Raw genomic sequence first — 17,112 nt, 5'->3', positions numbered from 1 at the left:
CTTTTATTTAAAGCATTCTCGTAAATATCAAAATATTTAAATGCTGATTAGTACAAATGAATCCACACTAATCCCAAATTAAAAAGGGAAAATAAGGCATTCACACACACTCCTATATACAAACACAGCATTGCTATAAAATTGTTAGAAGAGAAACTAACTTACCTTTTACTCTTTCAGCTTTTTTCTCTTTCTTTTCCCCCCGCGAGTCCTCTAAGCCTGAAGTTCATCCGTTCCTGACAGGTGCCATGGTCCCGTAGACTCCAGAGGAACGACAGGCTCACACACACTCTGGGGAGGAGGAATGACAGATCACAGCAGCAGCAACACTCCTCGCATGGACATGTGTCTCCAATGTGAAGTCCAAGACTACTTCTTATTAATGTGTCTGTCTTTTTTCCCTCTCTCTCAGTCTCTTCTGTCCAGGTCTGAAAGGACAGGACTTCTCTCTCTTTTTCTTCTTTAATTTATTTCTTTGCTCCTAATTCCACTGTTTCTTTCTTTCTCTATCTACCTTCTTTTTCCCAGTCTTTCTCTGCTTTGGTTCTTGCGCTGACTGCTACCGCAGAGCTCTCCAGCTTTCCCCCTCTCTCTCTCTCTCTCTCTCTTTCCCCTCCCTCGGTCAGCCACTCCCTCCTGGATGGCAGGCTATTATGGGTGGAGACTGGTCAGAGGTAAAAGTCTCTCTCTCTCTCGTGAATACTGGGATATGTACTATCAGATAAGTGTTTTGTTATAGTGGAATGTTTTAATTAGTTTTGGATGAGTTCCTACGGACTCCAGTGCAACTTTAGCTCACCTTAGGAGTGTAATGAGGTAAATTATTAAAGAGATAGCTCACCAAAAGATTAAGTCTTCCTTAGTCGTTCCAAACCCGTACAACTTTCTTTCTTCTGTGGAACAAAGAAAAAATTAAAAAAGTTTCTAGCATTTCAAGTCTTCTGAAAGGTTTGATTGAGGAGCTGCCTGAAAAGTTACTATTCACGGAGCATCTTCTATCAGAGTTCATAAGAAATTAGCAATGTCTGATTCATGAATGAGTCAGATTATCCAATTCTCAACCGAAATTATTCGCCCACACAGATGGACTGATACGGTTCTCAAATTCAGTGATCTGGTCACAGTGGTCAACAGCTCACTGGAGGAAAAAAGTCAGTAAATAAAAATTCTAATTGTGGTTTGTAAAAAAAAAAAAAAAAGCTATAGTACTACCTCAGATGATGAAGTATAGTGCACACATCATATGAATCACTTTAGTGATGCTTGAAAATACAGTTCCCATTCATTTCAACTGCAAGAAAAAGAACAACTAGTACATTTTTTCAGTCCCTCATTTTATGTTCCGAAAATAGGGTTTTTCATTTTTAGGTGAACTATCCCTTCGCCTCTACATTTAAAACAGTGTATCCATGAAATGTATCTTAAAATCTAACAATCACTAGAAGCTCAGTGTGTGCTGCACTACACACTTTGGACTGAGCGGCGTCATTATGGCACCGATGAGACACTCTAGAGGGCAACAGTCAGCAAATATGATTCCATCAAGCTCTAAAACACACTTACATTTTATTCTCTTTCCCTCCTTCTGTTTCGCAAACACACTAGACCATATGTTTCTAGGCATTTGGTACCTGAAACAACAATAATCAGAGATTGTGTAACAAGTTTCATTGTGAGAGGGAGATAGAGGAAGTGAAACAGAAAGAAAGAGAGAGCTGGTCCATGTTACATGATACTTACCATAAGCAGTCACGGAGACCTGGTGTCGTCAGCAGCATATAATGTAAACCTTTGTTTTCCATTTGCTTCACACACACAGAGAAACAGACAACAGCACACACGAACAGGTGTGAGAATGATTTAAAATGTAACTGGATATCTTAAGCAAGAAAAATAATGAATAAAGTAACAGAAATGATTCAACCCAAAGTGAAATACTCAGTCACAACCGATTTTACTTGATATATTTCAGAATGAAACTGAAAAATGAATAAAACAAAAAAGAGCAGACAGGACATTACTTTATCAGGACTAAATGCGAGTTTACCGAAACAATTTGGCTACTGCCAAATATTATCCATTAGTCCACATAGCAAAAAGTTAGGAGATACCCCCTGACTATGTAAGCGCTTTGAGTGTCTAGAAAAGCGCTATATAATTGTAAGGAATTATAAAAGAAAAAAGAGAAAATAAATGAAGATAGTAAATAGGGTTAAGGCTGATTTTGTGTAGAAATGGGGTGACAGTGGTTACTATGCCCTTACACACACTCTTCAAAAAGGTTTGATACTGACGTTGTTGGTTCTATGAAGAACATTTAAAATCCATAGAACTTTTCCATTCCACAAAAGGTTATTTATAGTGAAAAAGGGTTATTAAGATTATTAAAATGATCTTCACACTAAAAGCTAAATATTCTTTTCACTTAAAGTTTCTTTTAAGAACTCAAAATAGTTCTTCTATGGCATCACTTTGAAAAACCCTTTCAAAACCTGAGTGTAAATGAAAACAAGCACATACTGTACACACACATATTCACCTGCTACTCTCCCACTTTTCGGCTTCTCTTCCTCTCAGCTGAAAGATGATGGAGAACACATACATACACACAGACACGGTCCCTCCAGGCTACATTCATTTGTGTGTGCGTGTGTACTGTAGGCCTGAATAGTCCAGGTGGAGAAACAAATCAAGAAATAGGACTGGTGCTGTGAGAGGACCACCCTAAATGAACTAAACACACACACAATTACACAATCACAAAATAATGTGTGTTCATTTAACCTGGCTCATAACTGAGTGATCCAACCTTGCATTAAATTCCCAAGTCAAGATCGCTTCCTTTTATCTTACCGAAAGCCTACAATAAGAACAGGTTCCTGTAATTACGCGAGTATTCCTGTACAACCATGAGTTAAGAGGCTCGCTCAAGGGCACTGCGGTGACAGAACATGATGGGCATCTTGGTAAGCGTTCATTTCATGGGTTGCCCCAACTGGAGATTAAACCTGTGACCTCTGCTACCACATCAGCGCTGTTACTCCACACAGCCATTACTCCTCATCTTCATGACTTCATCTAACCTCAGAGACACTATAAAGAGGAGACATACCACTGGTAGAAAACGAATGTGAGGAATCATAATGCTGAAAATAATGAATAGCAGTCCCATCTTTTAGTTAAGGGTCAATTGTCTTTTAATAGAGGCATTGCTTTCCATTGCCTATTCCTGAATCCACATTTATATATATATATATATATATATATATTGCCCCCAAAGTGCAGCATACACATGGTTAAAACGTGTATCGACAAGCAAAATCCAATAGCCAAAATTTTTTTATTGATAAGAAATATATAAACCAGTTCATTGTGTATTTAAAACACATTTAGTTTGTATTAATATTATATATCTTACCCACTTTACTTTTGTATGACTGATAAATAGGCTATGCGTTTATGTTATGTTTATGTTCAAACTGTTGTTAGAATAATCAAAATTGGTGGATATTTTATGTCCAATTTAATTAATATTTAAACAATTATTTGTGAATACACTTTTCTACATTAGTGTGTATAGCTGAACCAGCCAAAAATTACTTGCTTCACAGGGATTTTGTTTTCCCCAATTCACTGTCATTAAAGGCAACATAAAAACAAGAATTAATGCTAGATTTGATTTTAATGAATATTACCAAGAATAATTTCCTTTTCATTTACACATTCGAATTATATTACACAATATAACTACAGTATGTCGTACATATACATGCATTTCGCAATATATAATGTTGTTTTCATCAACTAAAGCATGCGTGGGTAACTGATTTAATTTAAAATATTTAATACATTCATAAACAATATATATGGCACTAAAACTTAATTAAATAGAATATCATTCTCACACGTGTGGTAATTTGTGGCTTCTTGTGACCGCTCATTCTTCTTTCCACAACAATCTGCATTGTTGCATTATGGGAATAAATAGATTATGAAACCCATTTAATCATTTCATAAACATTTTTTAAATGTCAGAAAAAAAAGTCTGTGTCATGTAAAAGCTTTTCCACGCAGATGTTTGCGAACTGAAGGCTAGGGTAAGTTTGTCTAGCTTATAATTGAATGACTCAAGATCAGCCCTTTATGTCACTGATCTCTTACACAACAGAAGTTTACATAGTCTTTCTACTGTAATTTATTCAGTGGTGAATGTTATTTGAAGAAATATTGATGTGGAGAAATGCCATGCTTTAGTACAAATCCCAGTAAGATCACATACTGTAGTACATTCAGTGGCATCATAAATCACTTCAAGACTGAACTTATTAAGTATAAAGAGCTTTTATATTTGTAATACCTTTTACTGTTGCAACTAAATCATAAGAACAGGCCATCTACTTCCTTCATTAATGCACTTATTAGATTTAAAACGTAAACAACTCAACTGCAGTTGAAGTAGGGAACAGGGAGCCATAGTATAGCACACCAGAGATGTAGTATATTTGGTATTTTCTGCAGATCCCTTGATGATTATGATAATTAATGATACTTAATACCCTGTCCTCCGGTCAGAGAGCTGAATCAAATCAAAATGTTCCCTACTTGATCCCGCTGTCTCTCTCTGTTATTCGCTTCAGCCAGCATTCCTGATGGACTGAGTGGAATTCAGGCATTCCGGCCAAAGTCTTCCGCACACACAAAGCGCAGTGGAATTCTGATGTTGTTTCAAAATGAGGAGTTGAGCCCCCTCTCACTTCAGATAGCGAATGCATTATTATATTCTGTGTGTATTGCTTTCCCGCCGACTGTCTGATCAGTATTGTTCCCACCGGATGACCTTTGACATGTAGCTCCGCCTGTTTTGATCCTACAGTCTCAGCCAGGGCACAAGCATAGTGTGTGTTGATGCGGGGCAAGAATTTGACTTGTTACCTGCCAACGAAGTACAACAACGGGATGGTCCATGGAGCATTAGCAAGTTGATGAATGTGTTCACACACACATACACACGTCTCAAGGTCTTTGCAAGCATTGTGGTACATTTGCTATCAGCGTGGCCGAGTCCTTGAAAACAGTTTATCAATCACTACTGGCTCAGTTAGGATGAGAGAGAGAGAGAGAGAAGAGATCAGAATGTGGAAAAAGAGTGGAAGAGGGACGCAGCGGTTTCTGGCAAAAGCAGGTTCCGCTGAAGCATGCTGGAGTGTGTGCGTGTGTTTTGGAAACGGTGTATCTATGCGCATGTGCATGCATCACTCAGTTTTAATGTATAAGTCTGTTATTATTTATCATGCCGTGAGGTCAGGCCTTAAAGTCTCCATCCATAACCACTGCCACCACAACAAATAGCTTGAAAGAATGAAAGAATTAGACTCCAAAAACCATGTGTTAGCTATTAAACTGTAACGTCTAAAAAACAGAACAGTCAGGTACACTAAGATTCAAAAGTTTAAGATCAGTAAGATTATTTTTATTTTTTTTGACAGAAATTACTTTTATTAGGTTGCACTACATTGATTAAAAGTGACAGCAAAGACATTTATAATGTTCCAAGATTTCTATTTCAAATAAAAGGTCCTTCCTTGGAGTTTTCTATTCTACGAATAATCCTGAAAAATGTATAGTCTCATCATTTCCACCAAAAAGTCAAACAGCATGAGTGTTTTCAACAGTGATAATTATTAAGAAACTTGAGCCCTAAAATCAGCATATTAGAATGATTTCAGAAAGATCATTTGATACTGAAGACTGGAGTAATGGCTGCTAAAGATTCAGCTTTGCCATCACAAAAAAAATATTTTAATATATAATAAAATACAAAACAGTTATTATAAATAATAATAATAATAATTCACAATATTACTGCTTTTACTGTATTTTTGATTAAATAAATTCAACCTTTGTGTGCAAGATACTATAAAACAGTCTTACAGAACCAAAATGTTTTTTGTGTGTTTGTGTACATATATATATATATTCCTTTGGAGAATAAATCCTAAAATTCATATTTGATTTCAGTAAGTCGTACATCAGTTTGTGAAGGCCAATACAACAGACATTTAGATTTTTGAGTTTAACCAATGTTAAAACATTAATTGTGCCACTTGCTCAAAAACGCGAAAACAGAAAAATGTGCTGAATAAAAACTAATGGAGTCTTTTAGTTGATACATGTGAAGTGGCATTTAAAATACATTTAATCAAACTGAGTCACATTATTCAGTTCCAAGTTCGCTAATTTATGTGTTTTCAGTTGGTCTGAAGCCCATTTCTTCATTTACCAGCCACATTAACAGTACCCAGTAGTTTATGCCCTTAATTGTCTTTTTTCTGTAACAGATGTGTGCTGGTTGTTTGGAACTATACATAAAAAAAACACACAATCCATGTTAGAAAAAGTTCATTTAAAGAGAAAATAATGAGATGTGAGATGTGGAATGAGAACAGAGAGGATAGTTCAGTAAGAATGAAATGGAAAGAAAAAATAATTTTCAGGAAATAGTTTCATATTCATGCAATATAATTGTACAGATGTCTGTCTGTGATTTCTACTCAGATTTTATGGCAGGTATAAAGACACATTTGCTGTTTTACAGAAGATTGCTCAAAGATCGGGACTTCCCTCTTTTCAGACACTGTAATCGAGAGACTTTAAAGCATTGGGCTTTTCCCTGACACACACACACACACACTGACTCACACACACACCCACATACACAAACACATGCTTAAGCCACGTGTGAGGGCATTGGTAATTGTAGATAAACTCTGTTAGTGCTTTTAATGATTATCAAAGTAAACCTCAAGGTAAAGGAATCATGCGGTGGACATCTGAAAAGGTACATTCTGAGAAACTGAATCAGTAAGTGTACATTTTGAAAAGTATATATTTAATACACGTTAAATATGTTTAATATGTATTGATGTTCGACGTTTACAATGTACTGTATATACATCTATGAAAATGTAACAAATATTTAAACAATTAGGTTTTGGATTAGTGCAAGATGAGTCATCAATATTGTTTATTCTTTTTTTTTTTTACCAAGAAGAGAAGTGTCTAAAATTGCTAAAAGTGAGTGCATATTAAGGTTTAGGGGCCAAAGACATGGACTGAAAAAACGAAGAAAGAGGAAAAATGGGAATTTGATTTATTAGGGGACAGAATGGAGGAAGTGAAATCTGTGTGTGATATTTCACTGCCACCACTCATTTGTGTGACTAGCAGTGTCTGACCTTTTACATCACAGTGACATCATCATACATATTGTCATCTACTGAATTGCTAATTGTTCTCTTACCACACATACATCTGTATCAGATCAGTTACAATAATGCAAAAGACAAACAGTTCATTCACAGCTCTGAAAGCAATTGCATACCGTCAGCCCAATCTGTTCTCAATCTGTTGTTTCTTCCTTTCATCCGGCCATCTGCGAATTCACCCTTTCTGATTTTTATAGCTCAAAGTGGCTTCTCTTTTTCTGAACTATTGCCATATCTGCTAAACCAGTGCCTCTTTACTGGTGGGCAAATAATAAAATGCAAATAATTCAATTTTAGGTGAAAACAGGATTTTTAAGGCCATTAGCTTTCACCAGTACACCAAGATGGGCCTATGGCAATACTGATTGCATTGTTCATTTTTAAAGTGACCCTTGCCACATTTGTAGTTAATATGCTGCGTCAAAATGACCAAACTGTAAAACTATACTTGTGAATCATTCTGTTACAATCAAAGACCAACATGACACAGTACTGGCAACCAGTAAACAGCATGAGATCACAGCCAACATAAAACAACAATAAAATGTAACTACAATGCAACTAACCATATAAGTAACCTAGGAAAATGAATAATTTCTAATGTTGTTGACATCAAAGGTCACCTATTGGATCAAAGATATTTTGGTGTAAATACCTTTGCCAATTGGTACAAACCATCTAAATTAGCCATACACCATGTTATTCTCCAAACTATGAAACAGAAAAGTAAATACTGTATGAGCAAGATTACATCAAATATTGTTTCATATGCAATTATGATAAATACACTTGCTGACCACAATTTGTTGGCTGCTCAGAGCATGAAACCATCCAAATTCAAGAGACAAACCAAAAAGTCAAACTATAAAGACAGCACATGATACATCTGCAGCCTTTTACATGTTTACAAAGTTGTTCTGTTTGCTTATTGGCGGGCCTACGCAGGATCACCACTTGATGTAAAAACCGATGTTAAAAACCACTATTTAACAATTACGCGGTTGGTCTGGTGAACAGTGTTCAAAAATGACCAAATCTTTTTTTGGTAAAGCCTCTAAAACTATGCAGAAATTAAGTGACCAAGAGAAGAAACTTCTCTTTCATCGTTCATCTCATTTTTCATCCACTCTGAAACCACTCTCTCTCACTTTTGTTTGATCTGTTCCCAAACCCTTTGATGTGCTGTGCCATATCATTTATAAAAATGAAGAGTAAGCACACCATCATTCTTGAAGAGACACTCTCAAGATTACACACACACACACACACACACACATAGACACGTTCATATTAGCTATCAAAAGCTGGCAATTAGACAGATGCCAGCTGCTCGTTGGTGTAGTCCTGCACTCTCTCTCTCTCTCACACACACACACATGAAATGGAAGGTAAGTTAGTTAAAGTTTTTCCCTCTTTCCCCCACGTCTTTTACCGATACAAGTCCCTCACTGTCTGTTAAACAGTGAAACACGTTTCTTTTCCAAACCTTTTGCCCACTGACACCAGAATCACTTTATTTCCTCATTCTCTTTCTTTCTCTTTTCTTTATTCTCCCCCATCTTTCCTCCTGTTCATTGTTAAAACAGATGTTTGTCTGGCTCTTTCATTAGGGGTTGCAGTGTGTGTGTGTGAATGAGGAAACAAAAATGACTGAGCATTTAATATTGAACATGTGGGACAGCAATGAACTCTGGGTAATGGAATGAACGCTGCCATAGATTCCAGCTGCAGGTGACTGTAAGTTGATTATTTACAGGTCTGTTTAATTAGGCATGAGATTTATTAGATCAGGGGTCTTCAGAGGTGGTCTACAGTACAGTACTTCTGCAGGTCGTTTTTTTTGGAAGTAACTATTAACTCACATTAAAATGTTATAAGCAACATATAGAGTGTATTACATTACTATGGTACTAAGCACATGTTATTATAAGTCAAGCATGTTCTTAATTTAACACAATATTTAACAGGGTACCATCACTTGGTCCACCAAGACATCTTTGGCCTGCAAAAAGGCCCCCAAAAACAGACCCAGCAGAATTTAAATCATGCTTTGTGTCCCAAATCACAGCATTATTACAAGCTTAAATTATGTTAAAAAAAGCCTTGTTCTTTAAAAGTCTTTATTCAGAAGGCATAAAAACACCAAAGTGACCACTGCATGTCAAGAAAGTACACAGTGGAAACATAAAATATTTTTAATAACACAGCAACATCAGCGTCTATTTACAGCTTTAAGTAAAGAGGTGGTTGATTGTGATTTCAATTTTTAATCTTTAGTTAGTGTGTAATGTGGCTGTTTGAGCATAAACAAGGTTACGACGCTGAAAGTTCAATGCAAATGGAGATATTGTCTCTTAAAATTATGTTTATTGCCTACAAAAATCACTTGAAGGGACTACAACTAGTTACTTCCTGGGTTAGTGACATCACAAACCCTGAAATTTACATAACCCCCACACCAAGGAACATGCAGCGTTATATATTAATTAATTATATGATTTAGTATGGTTTTATTAAATGTGATTTTTTAATCATTTGATAAATAAATATATTTACATTTATTTATCTACATTTACAATAAGCAGTTAATATTGTAAATACAAGTTACGTGATTCATATTGTATGACTTCAAAGTCCCACACACTCAAGTTCATTTTTTAATAAAAGTTTAAACAACTAAACATTGCAGAATTCAGGACACATCAGCATCAGGCACCATCAGGATATTAAATTTCCGTGAATGCCATGTGGCTGAAGAATTGGTAGGGCCTCAAGGAACTGCTCATACACACACACTCACAATCTGCCAAATATCTACAGTGTGCTTGTGTGTGCATGACAATGTTATTTTGTGGTTTGAACTTGAAGAGAATGGCACAGAGCTCTAGGAGAGTTTCTTGGCCTCTATTTTTTAACCACCCTTTCTCAGTCCCTCAAAAACTGCTCATTTCAGAGGATCAGGGAATGGAACAACACTTACACACTGACACACATTTTCTGTGGCAACCAGCGGTGGTTACAGCTAATGAGGTTTGCAAGGACCAAGTGGCCACACAGACGAAAACAAAGAGCTCCATCTGAACTGTCCTTGGCCACACACGCTCATGTTGTGTCTCTAGGAGTTAACACAAAGGGACACACTGAGTCACTGGAGAGAAAGAGCCACTGAAAGAAAAGGAGAAGAAGAAAAGAAGTGTTGAGAGACTCTGGGGGATTTCACAATGACGGATTGTCCATTTAGCCTGCCTTTGAACTGCTTGACTCTCAATCAAATTCATTTGATTCACCATTCATTTGAGAGTTCAGATTCACTCTGAATCCAACAAAACTTGTATCGCTTGAACATGGTGGGACGTACAGTATTCAGAACATTCGAAAATAGGTTGAATGTAAATTCTTTTTGGTCAAAATTAGGTTTTCATTCAGTTATTATTGTATATAATCTTGTCTATCATCTCTGAAAATATTTTGGCAAAATTCATTTATTTAGTTCCAAAAAACTGCGAAAAGACTTTTGTTAGAAAATATAATATAATATAATATAATAATAGGAACACTTTGCATAATAATCTCCGCCTACCGTGTTGGGAGAAACTGAACTCTGACCTGCCCCACACACACACACAGACGCTCTGGTTGGTGTGATAGCATCATGTCGAGGAGACAGTGTGTTTTTAATTGTAAAGGCAAGTTTGTTTTATTTTCACTGCCAAAGAATGAAGATCAGAAGAACCAATGGCTAAAATAAATTTTTACCACAATACCAGAGCAGTACAACAAATCCTTGTTGTGTTCAAAACATTTCACTAATGACTGCTTTTCTAATCTCGGTGAGTACAAGGCGGGATTTTCAAAGCGTTTGGCCATAAAAGAGGGTTCATTACCAACTTTATTTGGACCAACAAGCATCTCCGAATCACAACCTGTAAGTATTATTATATAGTTATGTGTTTGTTTTCTCCCGAGCGTCTTATCAGTATGTGTGCTGTCTGCAGCCTTTGTCTGCGCTGATCTTCATTTACAAAAACGTAATTAAAATGAAGTGTAACTCCGTGAATACTCAACGAAGAGACATGAGAGAGATATCTATAGAAAGCTTGACATGTCTTCTTTAAAACTAAACAAGTGCTGCCGACAATATTCTGTGATAAAGTAATCCATATGAAAACAACGCGATGTCCATTTCACGTATCCTTTCATTATATCTAATGTGACCACACCCCCGCGCTGAACGCACTATTCAGATTCAAACTGAAGCGCGCGGCTTGAATACACCCACACAAAAGAAAAAGCAGCCAGACTGTTCAAGTTTTTTATTTTACTGTTTGCTTCGCGATGAGACGAATAAGACATAATTCACCCCAAACAGATGCTAACGCATTGTTTACCGTGGAGGTGTGTGCGGAACAACCAATCAAAACTATGTCAGTTGACCAATCAGAACACAGTATGCAACCGAAAGGTGGGGTTTAAGGAAACTGAATCTTTTGAACAGCTTCGCGCGAACCGCTTGGGGATCTCTGAGAATTGAGGTAATTTTAAAATGATATTTTGACAAAATGACAATGTTTTTTTTAACCTTGGATGGATTTAAATCTGTTGTACAGGACTTATAAACAGTGATAGGAAGCTTAGAATTTTCATCTTACTGGCTCTTTAACTACTAAAAAAAACTGTTTTTAATGTGGTTTTTGTCCCCCCAAGACATAATGCCCTGGACAAAAGAATTTGAAAAATAACATTAATATGTAGTGCTAAAGACTTTTAGGAATAAAAAAAAGACTGTTCATCAACAAATTAACATGAAAGACCTGTAACTGAATCAGCATTCTTATTGGTCCTGTCAGCCTATCAGATTTCAGGGTCGGGTTTACAATTGGGGGTGGGGCTTCAACAAATCCGCCTTTCACTTTCCTCTGATTTTATGGAGCAGTTTATAACCCTTGGGGTAAGATGTAAATACAAATATGAGCATGAAAATTATAACATTTTAGTCATAGTTCACAAGTACTACAGTAATAGCATCTGATACTGCACAAGACTTTTAAGTATGGCATACACACACTCAAAAAAAAAAAAAATCTGTTTGACTGTTGCTAATGCTTGTCTAACATTACCTGGCTGAGCGGTGAACCACAGAGAACACACAATGTGCCAAATTAGTAAAGAGACACACCACACACACATACATTAAGGCATACCCAGATCTCACAGCCGCAACACACCTGTCAGCAACAGTGAGAAAGACTGAGAGAGAGAAATGGAAAATATCCTTCATGCTATATGGCCCTGAACCCAGTCAACGGCCCATTCTAAATCTCAGAGAGCGTGCACTAATATTATGTTTATGCGGAAGGAAGAGTATTTGTGCAGGTATGTGCTTAGCCCAGTGTGTGTGTTTGTGTGTGTGTGTGTCGCTCAACGGGGAAGGAGGAAATTAAAATGTGGTTTGTGATTAATTGTTAGTTCATAACATGCAACACAGACACACACGACCACAGAGCACAGTGGGCATGAGATTGGTTGAAGGTAACTTGGCAGATGTCTCTACAGAAGGAGGGAGAAAGCAATAAGGATAATGGGAAATAGGGAGAACAGAATGATAAATATTAATGATCAGAAAAATAAGGCATACATAATAAAATGTAGGAAAATAAGAGAATGACTTTTATCAATCATTATGTAAGTATAAGCAGGGTTGGGAATCGAGAAACTGCTCTTTTTCATAAATGTTTTCTTAAATAAATACAAGAACATGGAACACTGTACTAACTCTGAAAATATTCCCTGAATTATTTTGCATAAAACATAGCTAAATATGGCTACAGGGCAGCTCTTTTTGTGAATCAAAATCATACAGCATGACTAAAGTGACGAATGAATGAAAGTAAACAAATTAATGAATCAAAAATGAAAAATCAATTAATTAAATAAGCATTTGGTACAATTTTTCAAATATTTCTTACTCAAATTCAAAAGATTCATTACTGAAAACAATAAATAACTGGAAATCCTTATGATTTCATCCCTAATAAGATTATACAGCTCATTCAAATTACTGGCCTCAAATTTCTAAATGTACAAAACAACGAGCGGTCAAGGGATTGTTGAGACAAAAATGAAAACCCTCTCTTGTGGTTAAAAAAATACATAATTTTCTTCTGTGGAACACAAAGAAGATTTATTTTTTTTAAATGTTGTTAACCAAATTGACATCGGTGCCCACTTTTAGTGCCCACTGACATCCACTGTATAAAGAAAAGCCACTTCTCTAACCTCAGTAAAAAGGATTTGGAATAGCCTCACTAAACATAGCAGTTACAAAATTTAATTTTTTTACAATGCAGGTATCAAAATAGCTTCATTCAGAAGTCACTACATACATGTGACCCCTGTTCCCATCTGTGCTTATCACAGAACATGCTGAGGGAAACATGTCATGTAAACCATCCTAAGGGGAGAATAAGAGATTGATAAAATGTGCGCTCCGAGGGGAGGAAAGATTGATGGGAACATTTACAGCACATGTGGACGTGCAATATATTAGCAGATATATCAGCATAAACCCTTGGCCCCTCTCTTTGTCACTCTCTGTTCACCTGGACAGGTGTGAGCTTGTTCTGAAGGACAAGTGCTGGGAAAGGTGTTTACGTGGTCTCACAAAACAGAACAGTGACCTTTAGTTATTTCCATGAGATCGCTCAAGGAAGATTTGACTAAAACAGCAGGTCCCTCTGCTGAATAATAATAAATATGGGTTTTTATCATGGTCAGCTCTTAAACTCTTCCAGTGTGGTCATCTCATACACAAGTATTTGTTTCTGTAGCCTTGGTCTTAAGTGAAGTTCTTCTGAGCGGTACTATGGACAGCCAAAGGCATAAAGGACACAACTGTAAACATGTAATTGAGTGGTAATCTTAACGGGTAAACACATTCTCAAACTTTCACGTTCATTCATTCCTTTCCACCTCACTCTTAAATTTTCTCTCTCTATTATTCTTCCTCTCCATTCCTAATCTATGACTCAATAGCATCAGTGCAAGGAAGAGAGAGAAAAATACAGAAAGAGGACAGAGAGAAAGAGGACAAGGAGAGAATGCACCCTCAGGGTCCCATGTTGTTTGGGCCTGTCTCCCCAACTCACACACAGACATAGATAGACAAGGGCCTAAGATACAGTGAACCCTCTTTCTAGTATATACTGCAAGCAAGCAGTATTACTGTATATAATGCACACTGTAATGCATTTAACACCTTCTTCCCCCCTCATGTGAGAGTGAAACTAGACCGGGAAGGGCGAAATGCAACTGATGGTGGAAATCACACTATAATGGGGTGTCAAAGAGGAGGAGGAGGAGAGAAAGAGGGAGATAGTTGCTCTGATAGTGCGCTTATAACACAAAGGCTGCATCTGTAAAATACTCCACCATTATACAGTAGACAAAAAAATTGTATGTAAACAAAGTAGTAGGAAATAGTAGGAACAACTTGGATGAACTACAGTTTAATCCAGATTATATACATGCTACACACATTCATACTACTTTCTTAAAATGAAAGGATCTTTATTATCATCTCTGGTTCTGTTGTGAACATCAGTTAGCGAAAGCTAGGGACTGCAGTTTATAAAGCTTTAAATATTTATATTTTTCTTACATAAATGCACTGATTCACCAATGTCTTTCAAAACATTCACATTTTGGTCCAAATCCCAAGGCCTCATTCATTTATGAAGAATTCCAGAAAGCACTTACTGCATTAAAGAACATATATCCAAAGCAGCTAATGAAACAAGACACATGTCAGTTTAAAAAGTAAGGGAAAGTATTGATAAAAAAAGTTAGGATAAGTTAATTGTGCCTAATATTTCTCTGTGCGATGCATTGATATGCTTATCAGAGCACTGAGCCATTAGCTTAGCACCAAAGTCTAATGAAATCAATAGTGGGTCTCATTTGTGTGGCATGCAGATTCACTTTTGAGGTTCCATGACAATCTTAGAAGTCTGCTACCTATAAAAGAAAAAATCCAGCTCACTTAATTCTGGAATACGGTCAGATTGCTAGAAGGTTACCCAAATAACTGAGCCAAAGGGGTGGTGTTAACATCAGCTGATCCAATAAGAGTACGAGAGTAAGATTTATATCACATAATAGGATAAGTGGCTTGTTTGGGGCAGTATTAGAGCATTAGGATGCATTAAATGTCTGGTGGTTTAGCCGTTGTTGGGCAAATGTAGCAGTTTCGCTGGCAGGTCTAGAGAGATTATCCTCAAGAATATTTCTGCATTTCACAACCGTAGGTTAACACTCACATTATGTTTGTAATTACATTGTGCCTGGGCAAAATTCAGTGCTGTGGAGCTCGCCATTATGTTGCTAAGGTGTTCTGAGTTGCTAGGGTGTTAGATGTTTCCAAAAGTGTCCCCCAAGTTTCTATGATTTTTTTTTTTTCCTTATTTTCCATCTCTACCTCTCTTTATGCCACTTTAAGGCAAAAGGACCCATTAAATCCATTTCTAAACTCACCCTGACATAAAAGTTTCCTCATAACTCAAGTGATTCAAGTGTGTGCTCGTGAGGCGAGTGTGTGATAGGCTGTGTTTGGTCTTGTCCCTGTCTGTGTTTGCACTCAGTGGGCCGATGACAAATTAAATATGCCACAGTCTGTGTGTGAATGTGTTTATTTTGCATATTGATGTATTTGTTTGTAAGTGTACACATGTGTGTGAGTGTAAAGGTGGTCTTTGTCTGCAGGGTTCGCACCTGTTGTGTGAACACCTGAAGGCTGTGCTAATAGCTGCTCTGTCTGCATTATGTTCAGTACCTGTTGCATATCCTGCAAACAATATTTCCTGTGTCTGTGTGTGTGTGTATGTGTGTGTGTATGTTTTACTGTTTTATATCTTGGGTGTCACAGAGAGGCCAAATCTAAAATTCCACAAATAGCAAAGTGAAGGAGGAGCTTGTAAAATCGACCCTGATCTGCTCACTTGAATGATTTTTTCCCCCTGGAAAAATCTTAAAAACAGAGTTTGTGCACATCTGTTTTTCCTATTGCTCACAGTGATAATCCAACTAAAAATAAAAATAATGTAATGTAAATAATGTAATATCTGCTTCATCAAAAATAAAAAATAAAAAATAGCAGAAACTCTCAGTAGGTATTGTACTTTACATAATAAATGCACATTTATGAATTACACCGACAGGGAGCATGGAGTTATACAAATGATATGTAGTTGGTCTCAACTTGTTATTGCGTGTTATCTCAAAATGTATACATCCCAATTCAATGACAATTTCAAGCGGTTGACCTCACAATGCTTTCATATGCAATGTTTAACTACCACACTCACGATCTGGTAGCACCTGAAGGCAGTATCAGTGAGAACAGAAAGAGACAATGGTAGCTTTAGCAACAATAACCTAGACTGCCAAGAAGCTCTTTCATAAAGGATATTTTGAAAAATAAACAAGTGATACTTTGTCTGGAGCTGACGTTTGCACACAAAGTATTGCTATGGATCCCTAAACATTTAGGGGACTTAACAGATTTTTACTGATTTACTGATGATGTGCACAAACCTGTAGGGAAAAATCTGGAATTGCTTGTTCTGAAAGACTGTTTTGATGATATCTTGGGATTATAAACAACAACAAGTAGCTGAAATTGTCTGCACACTGGAAAAATCCAACCAGACCATAAACGGTCTATCAAAAATATAGTTTTTTATTTTCCAAAAGTGAAAAAGAGACAAAAGTGCAAAGTGTCTTAAAAACAGACCAAAAGAGCAGACTTTTCAGTCCATGCTTTCTTCAGTGCTCATGAGTGCGAATGTCAGAC

General features: G+C 36.7%; 1 protein-coding gene across 2 annotated transcripts in view; it reads right to left on the bottom strand.

Moving 5' to 3' along the window:
* The window catches only part of LOC113107775 (semaphorin-3B-like), a 43,406-nt gene extending 30,951 nt beyond the window's left edge, over window positions 1-12,455 (bottom strand). The window contains exons 1-2 of one of the 2 annotated variants that reach the window (XM_026270479.1): window positions 12,442-12,455; window positions 166-289 (exon numbers count right to left, since the gene is read on the bottom strand). The gene's annotated coding sequence lies outside the window, so the exon portion shown is untranslated. Of the gene's footprint in view, window positions 1-165; window positions 615-12,441 lie in introns of those variants that run through there. The other variant, XM_026270480.1, reaches the window with a different exon arrangement.
* Between the last annotated feature and the right edge of the window lie 4,657 nt (window positions 12,456-17,112).

Source organism: Carassius auratus, chromosome 8, assembly GCF_003368295.1.
Source record: "Carassius auratus strain Wakin chromosome 8, ASM336829v1, whole genome shotgun sequence".
In the NCBI taxonomy this organism is placed as follows: Eukaryota; Metazoa; Chordata; class Actinopteri; order Cypriniformes; family Cyprinidae; genus Carassius; species Carassius auratus.
Note: the sequence above shows the minus strand (reverse complement) of the source record. Positions and strands in the feature narration are given on the sequence as shown.